Source organism: Cynara cardunculus (genome assembly GCF_001531365.2).
Source record: "Cynara cardunculus var. scolymus isolate 2C chromosome LG 2, CcrdV1, whole genome shotgun sequence".
In the NCBI taxonomy this organism is placed as follows: domain Eukaryota; kingdom Viridiplantae; phylum Streptophyta; class Magnoliopsida; order Asterales; family Asteraceae; genus Cynara; species Cynara cardunculus.
The window spans coordinates 17,706,950-17,723,720 of NC_037529.1; positions in this window are offsets into that span (position 1 = coordinate 17,706,950).

The following is a 16,771-nucleotide window of genomic DNA, read 5'->3' on the forward strand; positions in this document are numbered from 1 at the left end:
ACTTAAGATCAAACCCATATGAAACCCTAACTCTAACTCAACATCCAATCCATATAACAAGAATGTCAACTAAGAACAAGTGCAAAGAATGGATTATACCTTACTTGATGATCAAATCCTTCAAAGATCTTGTAGTTCTTCTTTGATTTGAGTTGAATCGAGCCTCTGTGTGTGAAAATCGCACCTCTAATATGTGTGTGAGTTCTGGACTTAGATGACATGAAAAATGGGTCAAAAATCCAATTTATAATGCTAAAACTCCAATTGGGCCGGGTTGGCCCGGCTAGGTATCCATTTTGACTATCAACACTTAAAATATTCATAACTTTTCGCTCGAATCTCCGTTTTCTATGAGATTTTCGCCTACATGTTCATAAAGAGATAATCTATAACATTCAACAAAAATATTGCAGAAAAGATCTCCTAAAAAAATCCTTTTTACGTATCTATTTGACGTAATATTTTCCAAATCCTCTAATATATTCTTAAGAAATATAATTCTAAAACTTTAGACCCAAACTCCTACTAAATCATAAGTTCTCTTTAACCCAATAATTAAATATACTAAGAAAATAATTGGGCATATTAGAAATTGGATGTTACAACCTTTAATATATTACAAGATCTGTAAAAATGCAGCATAGTGAGACATTCAAGGAGAAGCCATGAATTAACTAACAGCATGAACAAAAAATACGAGATCTAGACGAGTGGCCATCAAATATACCAAGGAATCCACAAGTTGACTATTGCATGTAGGATCAGGAAGAAGAGGCCCATCACTTTACCGTCAAAATTTAGGTTCTACTGGTTTAAATGCAACTTTACCGTCAACAATACCAGCTTGAAAGATAAGATCTGAAGCGTATTTGGATTGATATAGATAAATACCATTATTATATGTAAGTACCTCAAGACCTAGAAAATAATAGAGTAACCCCAAGTTCTTCATTTCAAAGTGTTGATTAAGAGACTTCTTCAACTAAATAATGCCATGTACATCATTGCATGTGATGATCATATCATCAACATACAAAAGGATAAGAATGACACCAACATCAGTGGTTTGGGTAAAGAGATGAACTGCAATTGCTGGCGGTAAAACCCAATGATTGGATAATCTATACTATATTATAAAGCATTTGACAAAAACTCTTAAAAAACCATTTTTTATGCATAAAGTACTGTTTATTGATGCATATTACTTAAAATTCAAGATTACAAGTAAATAATGCATAAGTACAACTTATTAAAGTTTTATGTTTGAAATCGTGTAACTAACTGTGGATAAACATAATCAAATAGAGGATAAACATTTCATTTTAAAATATAAAAGATCTAAAAATATAATTAGAATAATTATTGAGTTCTAACAGAATACTTAATTATTATCTTTATAAAAAAATATGTTATTAAACCTAAATTAAGTTATTTCGTTACGTTAAATTAAATTATAATAAAAATTTTGAATTAAAAAAATACACAAACAAAAACTTTTAAATAGTTAATTTGATACTAATATTGATATATTTTTTTACAAATTTTATATGATATTTTCAAATTTATATTTTATTAAAAAATAAAAACATTATTGTTTTCTCAAAAACACATAAAATCGTATTATATTGACATGGATAAAAAATAAAAAGAAACTTTGAAATGAAAATGTGTCTCGATGCATTGCACGAGTACCCTTCTAGTTGTGTTGAATATTTCAAACAGGCTCTAGGTACCTATTTAAGACCTTAGTAGGGGTGCTCAAAAATCTAAACAACCTGACCAACCCAACCTAAAGCAACTTGATGTCTAATCGAGCTGTAAAATCTTTAAACCGTAGGTATTTGATTGACATTGAGTTACATTCATTTGAACCCAACCCAACCCAACCCAACCCGATGAACCCGATATTGTTTTATTTCTTATATTTAATATGATTGTTAAGTCCCTATTAATATGTACATTAGACAATTACACTATCACATACACTCTTTATATACATATATGTTCAATCTATTCTTTGTCTCTACATACTCCTTTGTATATATATATATATATATATATATATATATATATATAGTAAATATGAACATAGATATGAAAATTGAGAAAAATAGTTGAATGTGATATACTTAAGATTTGAGAAGAATGGATAAATGGTACTAAATAATTGATGATGAAAAAAGAATTATGAGTAGAGAAAACAAGATATTAAAGGTTAGGAGAATATTTTGATGTACCAAAGTATCAACTCGACTATTCCCATAACCTGTATGGTTTCGGTTGGGTTGGGTTGGGTTGCACTTTGGTTTGGATTGGGTTGGATTGAGATTTTTTGAATCGCAAACATTAGGTTGGGTTATTCAAATGCATTTAACCCGATCAAACCAACTCATGAGCACCCTTTGATCCTAGAGAGCCTTCTGTAAATGACAAGTATGATGGGATGGATGAGGCATCTCATGATAACGTTTCATATAAATGTCCTCAGAGCAATCACCATTAAGAAATGCATTCGTAACATCCATCTGATAGAGCTGCCATTTGCATACAACTGTAATGACAAGAAGGCTACAAATTGTTGGGACTCTGTGGAACTAGAGCTAAAGTCTCCTTATTCCTATTTTAACCATTTAGCTACTAACATGGCTTTGTAGCAGTCAACTGAACTATCTGACCTTGTTTTGACATTGAGAACCCTTTTAGAATCGATGATGGCTTTTCTAGATGGAAGAGGTACACTTTCCCATGTTTAAGCCTTATTGAGAGCATGTAATTCTTCAGACATGGATTTATGCCAAAGTGGGTTAGTGGATCCTTTTTTGTACGAGGACAAGGAATGCGTAGAGAATAAGTTGGAATTATATTGATAAATATGATGGTGGGAAGGTATGTTTCTTAACTAAGTGAATCTACGATTGTCAGTAGGTCGATCGATAGTAGGATTATCAGGAAAAACAGATTTTTCAGGAAGGTCCATTGAGGAAGGATCGGATGTAGATGTTGGAAAAGAGTCATTAGGTTTGTCAAGTGATGATTAGCAAGGAGAAAGCATAGAGGAGTCGTTTGAAGAGTGGTTTGGTGTCTAAGATTGATGGTTGATAAGAAAAAGACTGAGAAATCAGAATGGTTTCATTCTCTAGGTGTGGGGTTGGAGTGACGATGACATTGTAAATAACTGGGTAGAGGTATCAAGGAAGAAAATAGATGGAGACTCGGTTTGAGACTGAAATGTTAAGTTGGAAGAAAACATCTAGTGTTCCTAATACACAACATGACAAGATATAAGAGACGTTTAGAGATGAGATCACATCACCGATTTCTTTTGTGTTAAGTACCATATCCCAATAAACAACATAGACGAGAATGAGGTTGAAGTTTGGTATGTTCATGAGGTCAAAGTAACTTAAAGGAAGCACACCCCTAGGGTTTGAAGAGATCATAAGAAGGAGGCAAACCATACAAAATTTCATATGTAGGCTTATTGTGTAGAGAGGTGTGGGATGTCGATTAATAGAGATAAGCCTCACCCCAGAAACGTTTAGCGCACTAAGTTTAGATCAACAAGGTGCAAATAGTGTCTAATATATGGTAGTGTTTTCGTTTTGCCCTTCCATTTTGTTGAGATGTATCAGAGCAAGTGTATCGAGATATGGTACCTTGGTGTCGGAAGAACTCAAGAAAGTAGCGTGCTTTGTACTCCATGGCATTATCTACAGGAAATATTTTTTTTTTATCTATTTGACAAATTGGGTTTGGAGTCCTACAAAGTTCATATATATAGTTGAGGTAGTTTGGGCCTGTTTTTTATAAGATATATCTAGGTAAAACGAGAATGGTCAACCAAGAATGTGACAAAGTATTTGGACCCTCCCATGGTAGCATGAAGTCAAGGACCCCATATTTCAAAATGAATCAAGTCAAAAGGTGCAACATAAGTGGTATTATATCTATTAAAAGATAATGCATGTTGCTTTCCAAGTTGACATAACAATCAAGATAATCTTTCAGTTTAACATAACTCAAAATAACAAATGAGACAAGAAGTTTAAATCTATCAAAATAAATGTTCTAATTGAGAATGCCAGATATCTATAAAACATGATGAGGTATCTGAGGCTGGTGAGGGAAAAAGGTGAAAAGGTTTTTGGTATGCGGAAGTAGACCATCTTAAACTAGGGGCAGACCCAATTAAATAAATAAGGTGGCACACTCCACCACAACATTCCTCCGTCGTAAGCTAAAAAAGACTATTGAGATACAGGTTGTTGTTGATCGACTTACAAAATTAGCACATTTTCTCCCTATCAAAAAAATAGATTTTATGAATAAACTCATCGATCTCTTTAACCGTGAAATTGTTCGACTACATTGTGCTCCTGTTTCTATTGTTTCTTATAGAGATCCAAGATTCACTTCATGCTTTTAGATCGGACTTCAAAATGCTGGGGAACCCGATTGAATATAAGCATCGCATATCATCCATAGAATGTCGATTAATCTGATAGGACTATTCAAACTTTGGAAGATATTTTATGCACTTGTACTTTAGAGTGGTCTGGAAATTGGGATAAGTATTTATTTTTGGTAGAATTTACGTATAACAACAATCATCAATCTTCGATAGGAATGGCCCCATTTATAGGGCTCCAATATGTTTGAATAAAGTTGGTGAAAGGAAGATTGAGGGTCCCGAATAAGTTCAGATCACTATAGATAAGATTAAGTTGGCAAAATAGAAAATGCGGGAGACCTAGTCCTGACAGAAAAGTTATGCCGACAAACACCGACGACCTTTAGAGTTCCATCTTGTATCTTTATTAAAGTCTCTCTGATCCATGGTATGCGAAAGTTGTTTAGTAAAGGCAAGTTGAGCTCTTGCTATGTGGGTTTTTTGTTTGAAATTTTGGAAAGAGTGGGCAAAGTTGTTTATCGTCTTGCCTTACCTCTAATAGATGCTTCACATTCACAACGTTTTCCATGTTTCTTTGTTACGTTGGTATAATTATCATCCATAACATGTAATCAACTACCCCTTAGATCAAATTAATTCAATTCTTTCTTATAAAGAAGAACCTAAACGGATAATCGCATGAATGTCGAAGAAACTGTGAAACCGATTGATTCCATATATCAAAATCCTTTGGAAGAATCAGGATTACCGAGAAGCGACGTGGGAATAAGAAGAATCGTTCAAAAGAGAGTATCCAAATTTCTACAAAAGTTGTAAGTCTTCTAACTTTATCATAGATTTCAAGGACGAAATCTTATTTTAAGGAGGGATATAATAGTCATACTTTTACAACAAACTTTACAAGAAAAGTTAGTGTTTGGAGTTAATCTTTGCTTTGTATGCTTATACATATAGCATATGGACTTGAACTTGGACTAACCTTGTCAAACATGGCTATAAGAGGAGTTGAACATAAGTGAAACTGGAGTTAGACCAAAATGTGAAAAAAAAAAAATTCTCTAAACATTGTAAATATGCAATTCAGGAAACTTGAGGGACTAAAAGTGAAAAATTAAAAATATAAAAGCCAATTTTGAAGTTAATCAATTATCAACCTTTTATTTTCTTCTCCAACGATAAAAAAAAACCCTAGAAACACATCTACCATGAAATCAGGGCTACAATATTGTTGAAATGAAGAAATCTTGAAGCTTTGAAGCTAAATGTTGAAGGTAAACCATTGGGTAAACTTGTAATCTTGAAATCTAGGTTATTTTATTAGAATACATACTAAGTATGTGTATATATATATATGTATATGTGTGTATGTGTATCTATGTTGTTAGGTGTTGGTTTTGGAAGGGATTGAAGGAATCACATTGAATAGGTTGTAATCATCTTTGAGGTAAGAATTGTGTAGAACTTTGAAGTTAGATGTTTGATAACCTAGTATTCAAGTGAGTTTTGGATTACATGATGTTAAAGTTTGTTAAACCAAAACAAAGATACTCTAATTTGCTAGTGTTGGTATGTTAAAATAGTTAAGTTTGGAGCAGTTGGAAGGAGTTAAATTGTTGTTGGTGGTTTAAAATGTGTATAAAATTAACTGTTGATCCAACTGAGGTGTATGATACACCGTTAAAAAGCTCATGTGTCTTCTACAACTGTTATGAAGAGTCTAAAAGATAATTATTCCCTTAAGTGTGTCAAAGTACCGAATTACAGTAGTTGTTGTCATTGTAGTGAATTGCACACTGTTATTATAGAATTCGTACATAATCGGTCGTACCTTCAATCATTATTAATCAGGTGCGAAAGGAATCCTAAAAGTATATTTTCAACTTTTATTCAATAACACCAAATTCAACTCTAAGTATGTGCCAAAAACTAAGATGGGAAGAAGCTGAATTGTGTAGGGGACGATCTTGTTTGTTTGACCCATATCATCCCCTTACCAACAGTAGCATTGGATTATAAGCTTATTGGAATGCAAATAAAGCTAAATTAAGCTAAAATTAGGATACAAATAGGATAAAGGGATTAAACAAACATAGGTAATCATGGTATACTTTTAAGTATATATTATGTGTGATAGGAAATCCGACTAGCAAGGGTTGGAAAACAAAGGTATTTGGGCGTCGAGATTTGACTATCTTCGCTATAAAAAGGTACAGATCTCTTATTAACTTGAAATGGGAGTGACCTATTGTTAAGGGTCATTCCATTCAAAATTAATTTACATAATGGTAAACTTGAGGTATGAAAGGACCTCAATGATATTGATTTTTGGATTTTCATTGTAACATCGCAAGTTCACATTTGCATAATAACATATATTTTCATATATCAAGAAATATAATTTACACAACTGGTCCCACTAATTACAAAAGTTACCTTACAAAGTAGCTACCAGATTTTTCTACAAAATCTCTATACAAAACTTGTATATATAACAAGTATTCCAAATTCAAAAGATAACATGTTATCCTAACATCCCAAGCAGGCAAACATAATTCTTCAAAATTTCCCTTTCCCCTTATCCTCTAGTTGAGCCTGACCTATAATGCACATTTTTAAAACACCAAAATGAAGGTTAGACCTTGAGGTATAGTGAGAAATCTATTTGCTGGCTATTATAGGGTGAATAATCACCAAATACATATATAAACTCATATTTGTAATAATAACAAATAAACAACACTTTAATAAAACAAACATCTTTTGTCGCATCAAAATGATGAGACATAATCCAGTTATCACATCAAACAACCAAATAACTCATTTAACACATTTTGATAAAAACTCATCGCATCATATAGATGAAAACATAATTTCCTTGCGTCACATGAGTGAGACAACCCCATTTCCTCGCAACACACTGGTGCGAGGACCTCATCTCATCGCATCACACGGGTGCAATAAACGCAACTTATCGTATCACACAGGTGGAATAAGTTAACTTGTCGCATCACAAGGATGCGACAAACATACTCCTCGCATCACAAGGATGCGACAAACATACTCCTCGCATCACAAGGATGCGATAACCACTTTTCATCGCATCAATAGGATGCGATAACTTTAAGTCATCGCATCACATATATGCGACAACTCCAAGTCATCGCATCATAAGGATGCGATAACAGAAAAACACTTTGATTAAAAACCCAAATTTTATATCTCAATGATTATGACATCCTTATCCTGATATACACCTCTCCTTGATATGCCACCCTTATCCTAGTATACACATCTCTTTGATATGCCACCCTTATCCATTCCCAAGATATAACATATCAAAATCCCACAATTATGCCAATTATAACATCCAAAAATAGTTTTATAATCATCTCCATATAAAGAACCATATGGTTCTAATTCTAGTTACCAAATAAGGAAAATTTGTAAAAATAAACCCACCTTATCACAATGAGATGAAGATATAATGATAAACAATAACAATTATCCAAGAAATTAATCACAAAAATTGACTTTTTTTCTTTCCTTCTTTAATTGCTTCAAATTTCATGGCTCAAAATAATACCTAGGAAATTCACTTTGCTTTTTCCTTCTTTTCCCCACAATCCTAATGAGATAAAAGGATTATCTCATAATATCATGTACATAAAACTATGAGGCGATGGGTAACTTTAAAAAGAATTTAAACACATAATTAAAACTACCCCCTCCTCTTACCATCAATTTTCAAAAACAACCCCAAACTTTATAACCAAATAACTCGGTTATCACATTCATTGTGTTGTTTCTTTGTTGATTCCATTTGATGTCCTATTAGTTGAGCACGACCTAAGAGTGTTCCAAAATCTACTCCCCTAACAGGGACCGTTGGCCCAGTTCTTGAGTTTTACTCTGAATGATGAGGCGCAAATGGAATATGTTGCAAACATTTTGTTTCCTCAGTCTAAAGGACCAAGAGATGATCGAATTAAGCCATACTGATTTGTTTATTGATTGTTGATCTATTTTTATGATTCAGTTAGATTACATTGGTTGTGATTCTTTACCCATACACTTCATTAGGGGCACCAACCTTGTGATGCTTGAATGATGGCTATATTCACTATGGAATTCTCGTGTATACATGTAAAGTACGTTCAACATCCTTGGGGTCATGGACCGACCATAGAACCCTGTTCAATAAGGGAGTCATTCCATTGACTTGTACTGCTGAGAATTTTACTCGTTTTTGCACTATTACATATATGAAATAATGGGAAAACTTGAATTCACTTAAATCAAAATACCTAATAGCATAGTGATAACATGTGTGTCGCCCAGGGCATAAGGGGCATGATGACTTGATGTCTCAACAAAAATTTTCCTTACTTGTATAATTCTAGAATACGGTTAATCCGACATGGGCTACATGATGCAAATTGGATTCATGGAACATGAGAAGGATTTCCTATTCCGACCATGGGCACGGATGGATATCCTAGGAGCGAAACAGAATTAGGAATGCTTAAATATTAGTTAAGGGCTAGTTGGTGTCATGCCAACATTGCTAGTTCTCACTTATGCCTATAAGACCGTACATTATTTGAGAACAACAAATTGAGTGATTTATGTGAACTTGAATAACACGAAACATGAAATGGGTGATTACTTGAACCCCTTTGTTATATCTTTATGATATTTGATTGATTTTTGTATCGTTTCGTGGTTATAGGTATAATTTGTTCTAATCCTACATTGTTTATTGTTGATATGTTCATTGAGTTATTGCTCAACCACGTTTGTTAATCTGTGGTAGGTTCTAGAGACAGGCTAGAAGATTATCTGGGTTGAGAGACCAGGAGTGAACTTTTAGAGGCTAACTTAGCATACACCTCACTTTTATATAGTTACTTTTAGATTGTATCTATATGTACCTTAACGTTTGATTGTATATAACTGTGACTATTTTGTTATAAAATTTACATAGTTATTCCATTTACTTTTAACCCAGTAGGGTTAGAATGGGTTATTACATAATCGATGTTCAATGATCAAATCCATTGGTACGCTATCCTATATTTTTTATTTCATTATGGTATAAGGCTAACTCGTTTAGTGAATCAAAGATAAACCCAAAAGAAGGTAGGAAGCCGTCAAAGCTGAACAATGTGAAGACTAGTAAATGAAGACTAACAAATAATTTTCATGTTGACCCCAATTTATGAAGACTTATCGATCAAGTTTTCACTCACCATCTTTCAACAACCATTGTCCTTTTGATGTAGACATTTTTCTGAATGTGTTGGTAAAACTATGTTTGCTCGTGTATACATTTATTGTTAATCACATAGACAAAGGACATTGGTATAGTGCGACAACTGAGTGTACGCTGAAAATGATATTACAGTTGTGGTTAGATCAACTCTGGTCATCTTATCTTGAGAGGAAAAGTGTCCAAAGATGGTGGCATCCATTAAATGAATGACTTGTAATTGAAAGACATAGTACGTCTCCTATGCAATGTGTACTTTCAAGATTTCTGCATGCAATTTCTCTCTCAAGCAAAATTGGAAAGAAGATTTTGTTAGCATTCATCTTAAATCTTCAAGAATGTTCTTATGTGAGTGTTCTTGTTACATCTTAGTGAAACAATTTGTCAATCAAGTAATTAAACTGTTTAGGTTATGTGTTTCTTATCAGCATTCACAACAATCTTGATGTTCTCTGATTTTATGTGAATAAAAAAATTAAAGTTATAATTTTTGTATTTGTATTCAATCACCCCATTCTGCAAGGACTTGTTGCTAAGTCTACAATCCCATTCGAGACCAACACTTCAGATGAGTTCTTTTATCTGATGGCTACAAAAACGAGATTGCATTTTTGTAAATGAAATGAAAATTTAGTGGCATGGGTGTGAGGAAGACTGAATGTTTATCTACCTTTACTTACTTTCACATACCTTCGATCACTTTCACATGAAAGAATCTATTAAGACTGCAGTCATGATGATACATATATTTTTGAACTGGTATGAGACAAATGTATATGCGAAGGTAAATAAAACTGTATGAATATAAGTAGGTAAAGGCAAATGAATAGATTGTTGGTTATAAACTTAAGAAAAATACTTGATTTCCGCCAAAAATCCATAAGAAACTATTTTTTTTATTAACCTGGATATACAACCCGCTATGCGAGCCGACTAATCCCAGGGCGACTACTTGCTTTGCAGATAGCCCGGAATCACTGCATTTGAACCTTCGTGGCCACAAGGGGATTTTTATTCCTCTTTGGATTTGAACCTGGGATCTCCAGGTACTTTTGACCTTTGGAGACAAGCTCAAACCAATCAGACACTACCCTTGTGGTTCATAAGAAACTATTTGTTGACTAAAGCAATAAGTTATTGGATGAGTGGATTTTTAGTTATTCAATTGATCATTAGACTCTAAAATCATACAGTTAAATTAAAACTGAAATTTTCAATTCAGTTAATCATACTGTAATACAAAAAACAAAGGCAATTCACTTGGCTTTAAAATTGACACGATTCTTCATTTTCTAGCAACCACCCTTTCGTCGCGGTCTCCACCACCATGCGCTCCTCATCAGACATTGTCCCTCATATCATCATTTTCTCTTTAGCCGTCATCGCCCCACTACCACATTGCCCCCTCGTGGTCGTCCCTTCTCTCTGACCCCTTTTGGAACTTTAAACATTTTGGCATACTGTTTTTCATTTCGATTTGGCCTGATAATAGAGACTTGACGGAAATAAATACAAAGACCAGTATAAAATTGAAAACGTTTTACTTTATGAATAATATAAACTACCTGTACTATAATTGGTTATATTCCTTTTTTCCCTATAATGCACACGTGAGGGGTATAAGTGGGAGTAGTGCGATATAACATTTCAAACGTCACAAAAAAAATCATCTAAAAAAGAAAAAGGGAGATCAAATAATTGATGTATCTAAAATAGGAAGATAAAATAATATAGTAATATAGAGTTGGGTTCACGTGAAACCAGGTTGTTTTTGTGAGATCACATTTTTACACTTGAAACATCATTGCAAAACATTATGAAAGTAAAAAAAATCTAAATCTTCATAGAAATTCACAATGTTTTCCTATGAAGTTTCAAGTGTTAAAAAGTGGTCTCACAAAAGAAAGAGTGATGTAATAATAGAAAATATAAATATTTGTAATAATTAAATAACAAAAAATGAGACCGAAAGTAATGGAAACATATGCCAACTAATAAAAATGAAATGGTCATAGAAAATGTCGGGGGTGGGCGTGGGCGGTGTCCAAGTCTTTATGGGACAAGCAAACACGAGCCATCCCCTTCCTGACGGTCGTGCCACAAAAGTAAGCTACCCTTCATTATTCATATATTCCCCATGTTTATTTCCATTTTAAAATTAATAAATTTGATTTTTTTTTAGTTTATTATTTCGTCACAAAACTAATTATTGTGTTTCATGACACGTCAATTTAGTTAAAATAAAAAGTTAAATTGAAAACCGACACTTAGGGGGCCGTTTACCTAAATGTTTATCCGGTAGGTGCTTACTGTTATGAGTCAACGCTGTAATTTATTTTACCGGGTAAGATTGTAGTACATCAAAATGATATTGTATTCAACAATTTATCCGGTAAGCGCTTACCCGAGTAATAGTCGTCACCTTCACTTACCGAGTAAGACTCTTCATCTTTATCATTGCTCTTACCGGGTAAAGTTTTTCACCCTTGTCATGTTCATCCGGTAAAGAAAATTATCCAATAAGCACTTACCGGATAAGCGTTTAGTAAACGGCCTCTTAGTTGATACCAGATTTAAACTTTGAATGTAATCAAATTGTAACAAAATTTGAAATTGTAAGTTAAAAGGTAGACATAGTTTGGGTAAAAAACTGTAACCTCGACCGACGTGGAAAATAAAATATAAATTACAAGACCTTTATCATCAATTGATCGTCGATATCTACGACGATAGGAATTACTGCGACACACAATCAATGACCGTCGAAACCTTAGATACATTATCTTCTTCGATTGACCTTGATGTTAGCTTATCTTCCTCCCATCCTACTTCATGCTAATTTCTTAAAGCTTCTAGTGGTGCAAATGTGCGCTTATTTCCTTGCAGGATCCATTGTCCTAATACTTTTGAAATGGAAGTTTAGCACCCTCCAGGTCGCTTTCACTTTATCTAGAACCTCCTCAGCACCCGTACAACCAAAAGAAATGGAAATTGAATTCAGTGATTGAGATAGCGACAAGTTAAAACGTGCTACTAACATTTATTTATCTTTGACGACCGGTAATACACATGGAGTAAGCGACGACCGGCATTCAAAAGGCATCATTAAAGCACAACCGTTATTATTTTAAAGACCATTTAAGGACAATTGTTACTAATCGTTGCTCAAATCACCTATAAAAGGAGCAAGCACACTCGAGCAAAGGACATCCAATCTAATTTGATCATATGCAACCACATGAACAAAGATACAACCGTGGGGAACTATCTGATATATGCACTTGAAAAATTTGTTGTTATTTTCTTAAATTTACGCACGTCACGTCGTGTTTATCCACAACTTACCATTGTAATTGTTGTTATTAAGAATGACGTCCATGTTTGACGTTCGTAGTGCTCTGACGATACTTATTATCGTCCACGGTTTTTACCCTCGATGCGATTTTCCGCGTCACTGAATCTCTTGTCTCGTTTACTTTTCTCCCGATTTGTCTTTTTTATTTCGAAAGTTGTATACGTAGTTGATTAGCTCCACAATCCAAACCTTAAATTATCCTTGTGTAATTTTTGACATAAACAGACATCTATTTCCAATACCACAATAAATTTTTAATGACCAACTACCAACTACGTCTTGTAGCTATCTATCGTGAACCACCAACCATATCACAAGGGTTTAGCTTTATAGCAATCACCGAAATCCAATAAAAAGGTAATTTCTCTTATTCTCATGTTCAGTTTTCATTGGGTGCAAAAGCTCTTGTGACCACGCCAACTTCTCATAGGAAGGGCTTTCTCGGTTTTAGGATACAATGGCGATAGGCCTAAACCATATGAATGAATGAATGGTGCATTCGAAAAACCATCAACCCAAACCTAATCAAAGTTTAACACTTGAAAACTGCTGACTACCAACAACTGAATAAAAGTTGAGTCCTAGGACTCATGTTCCATTAACATCATATTTAATAACACTCACTTGTTCGAATATGGGTTCAAGGAATTGATGTATTGATGAAAAAACTTCGATTGAAAACTGGACCATGTAGGGAATCGCTTTTAGTAAGTATATTACATCCCTATTTCAATCTCGGGTCTCACAAAATTCACTTGGAGATAATCCAAATTTACACTCTAGATTTTAGGTAAACTTGAGCGTAAAACACACGAATTCTATTATATTTTTCGTATATACAAATGAGATCCAAAACCACTTATATAGGTGACAATTATTTTAGGTGTTATGTGATTATTTGGCTATAAGAATAGTTATCAAATAACTACCAATTGCTTTAGATAAAACTTAATGGTTGTATGAGACGTGTAGCTTATTCGATAAGCCATACAAGATTGTTCGATTATGGCTTAATGATCCAGATGATGACTTATTCGTTAACCATTCGAGGGGGGTTGTATCCGTTAAGCCATCATATTCCATCCATGGCCTCCCTTAACAAATATTTATTTATTGCCAAATCCCCTTTCTTTTTTCATTTACATATTTTTTTTAACAATTATAATTATACTATTTAAATTTAATTTAAATTTATTAAAACTACTAATAATCTTATAGTTAGCAATATCATTCAATTCATATGATTATGTTAGATCAAGTTATTTCGTTTAAATTGATATTCTTATCATTCAATATTATTTAGCATATTTATTAAGTGGTTGTTTTTATCAAGGTTTAACGTAGACTAAAAGGTAAAATAGTCATTTTTGACAGTTTGACTGTTTATTCAGCCCAAAAACCGACATCAATTTTTCATAAATCATGCAAACAGATTAATCCATATAGACAGCTTAACCCATATACAACTTATTGAAAGACAATCGAAGAACCCTAAATTCTCGCCTTTTGAAGTGAAGGTTTGCCTTATGAACCAGACTTAACTCTCTAAACTTCAAAGTTAACTTTCTAAACCTTGTTTTCTTAGCTTTGCTTAGTACATATCTGACCTCGCAAGGGGCGCAACCCCTTGACCTTGTAAGGGGACGCTACCCCTTGACCTCCACTTTATGGCAATCTTAAATTTAAGTTAGATGATATAATGATACATTGCACACCTCCTAACTCATAGTATAACTTAACTAAAACCCCATCAATGTCTCGTAAAATTAGAACTAGACCAATGCTCGAGACATAAATATTACCAACATCACAAACCTCATCAATGATGTAGAAAACCCAAAAGTGCTGAAAATAGAAAAAAGATCTTTCGGTAGTGAAAGTACATGTGGAAGAAAAATGATGATTAGCGAAAATTGGGCTTTTAGCATAAGCAAACTCAAACTAAAGTGAAACTGATGGCATAACAAAAGTAATGAAATTGGAAACCGTTGAAAATGGAGTGCGATCTAAGATGTACGAGATACAAAAGGTTGTTGAGAAAACAAATTAGGTGTGGAAACCAGTTACAACAAGTACTAAGAGACCAAAGACTGAATAATAATACGCACATTAGTAAAAACAATGATAATTATACTTCAAAAGCATAGTTGTTGGTGCTAGAGAGGAACCGAATGAGATTGGGATCGAGGCTCAGCCTCGACTTGGCCAAAAAACAATGTGTTAAAGCAAGAAACATGCCCATGACCACTAAATGCACAAAATTGATCTTTCTTTTTTTGGAAAAAAAGTTCAGCTTTGACCTGTCCTCATTTCGACTTGATAAAAGCTTGAAAAGTATTGTCAAACTATATATATATATATATATGTGTGTGTGTGTGTGTGTGTGTGTGTGAGTGGAGGTTCAAATGAGAACACCTCCATTTTCTAAAACACAAGAACACCCTTATCACATGTGAGGGGACCTGGTGGTGTGCAGATGATGTGTCTTGTGACCTAGGTCGCATCAAAGGTTGTATGTGTCTCTGATTCAGTATCACATGTAATAGATTATAATATGACATCAAGAACACCCTTATTACATGTTATAATACACATGCGGAGGACTAGTGGTGTAAGGGCAACTGGACCCATGACCTAGGTCGTGGTAATGTCGTATGTGTCTCTGATTTAGTATCACATATGTATCATATATGATATAGTATAGTATCATATGTGATTAACTATAGTAAAATAGTGTTTTCGCGTTCTCATAAAATGAAAGTGTTCTTGTGTATTCTTAGTTTTGTTATATAAATTTATAAGTCTTATAAAACAATTTATTACAATAGTTGTGAATTTGCTAATATAATGTTGTTTAACTTGCATAAAAAATAATGATTGATGCTAATGCTAGCCCGTATAACGAGTCTTAGGGTTGCACAAATGACCCCAATTATGGATGCCATATGATTAATTTACATTATCTCCAAAGAAATTAGGATAGGATTAAGTAAATAAAGGTTTAATTTTTTCTTATTATATTATACAAAGAAGCTTCTAATCACTGTTATATTTTTATTTCATGAAAATAATGTATAATTTTGAAAAATCAGTCAATTTTGTCAACTTATTAAAATCTATCTGAATCATTTTTACTGTATAACAAATAAAATAAGAGATTTTTTTTGTTAGGTGTCGTTTACTGTTCAATGACATCACAGATCAAACCATCTTAAGTTTATGATAAAATGTCTATCTAAAAGTATTACAATAAGTTTATAAACTATTCTAGTTGTTAGGACTAAACGATACAACATTCCATTTAAAAGTATAACAATAAGTTTATATGACGTTTTTGGATGTCTTAACAAAATTTGAAGACATTTTATAAATAAAAGTAATATGATATCAGATATTTTATAAGACACTTTTAAATAAAAACATATTTCTACTAGAGATTTGTTTTTATAGAACACTTTTATACGAACGTTCTTGAGTCTCAAATATAACGTTTTCTCTTGGTAAAGTGATGAGCATAAGAGCACCACGAAAGACAAGCTAACAATCACCACTTCTAACCCATCTTCGTTAAGCTTATTGGGTGGTCACCAACGTTCTCGAGTCTCAAATATTAAACTCATACTATCAGGTATCCACACATCTATCTTTTAGTACATACGATTCATTCGTAATAGAAACTCAATAACCAAAATACAAACTAAAATATTCATATATTATTTGTGTATATCAATTATTA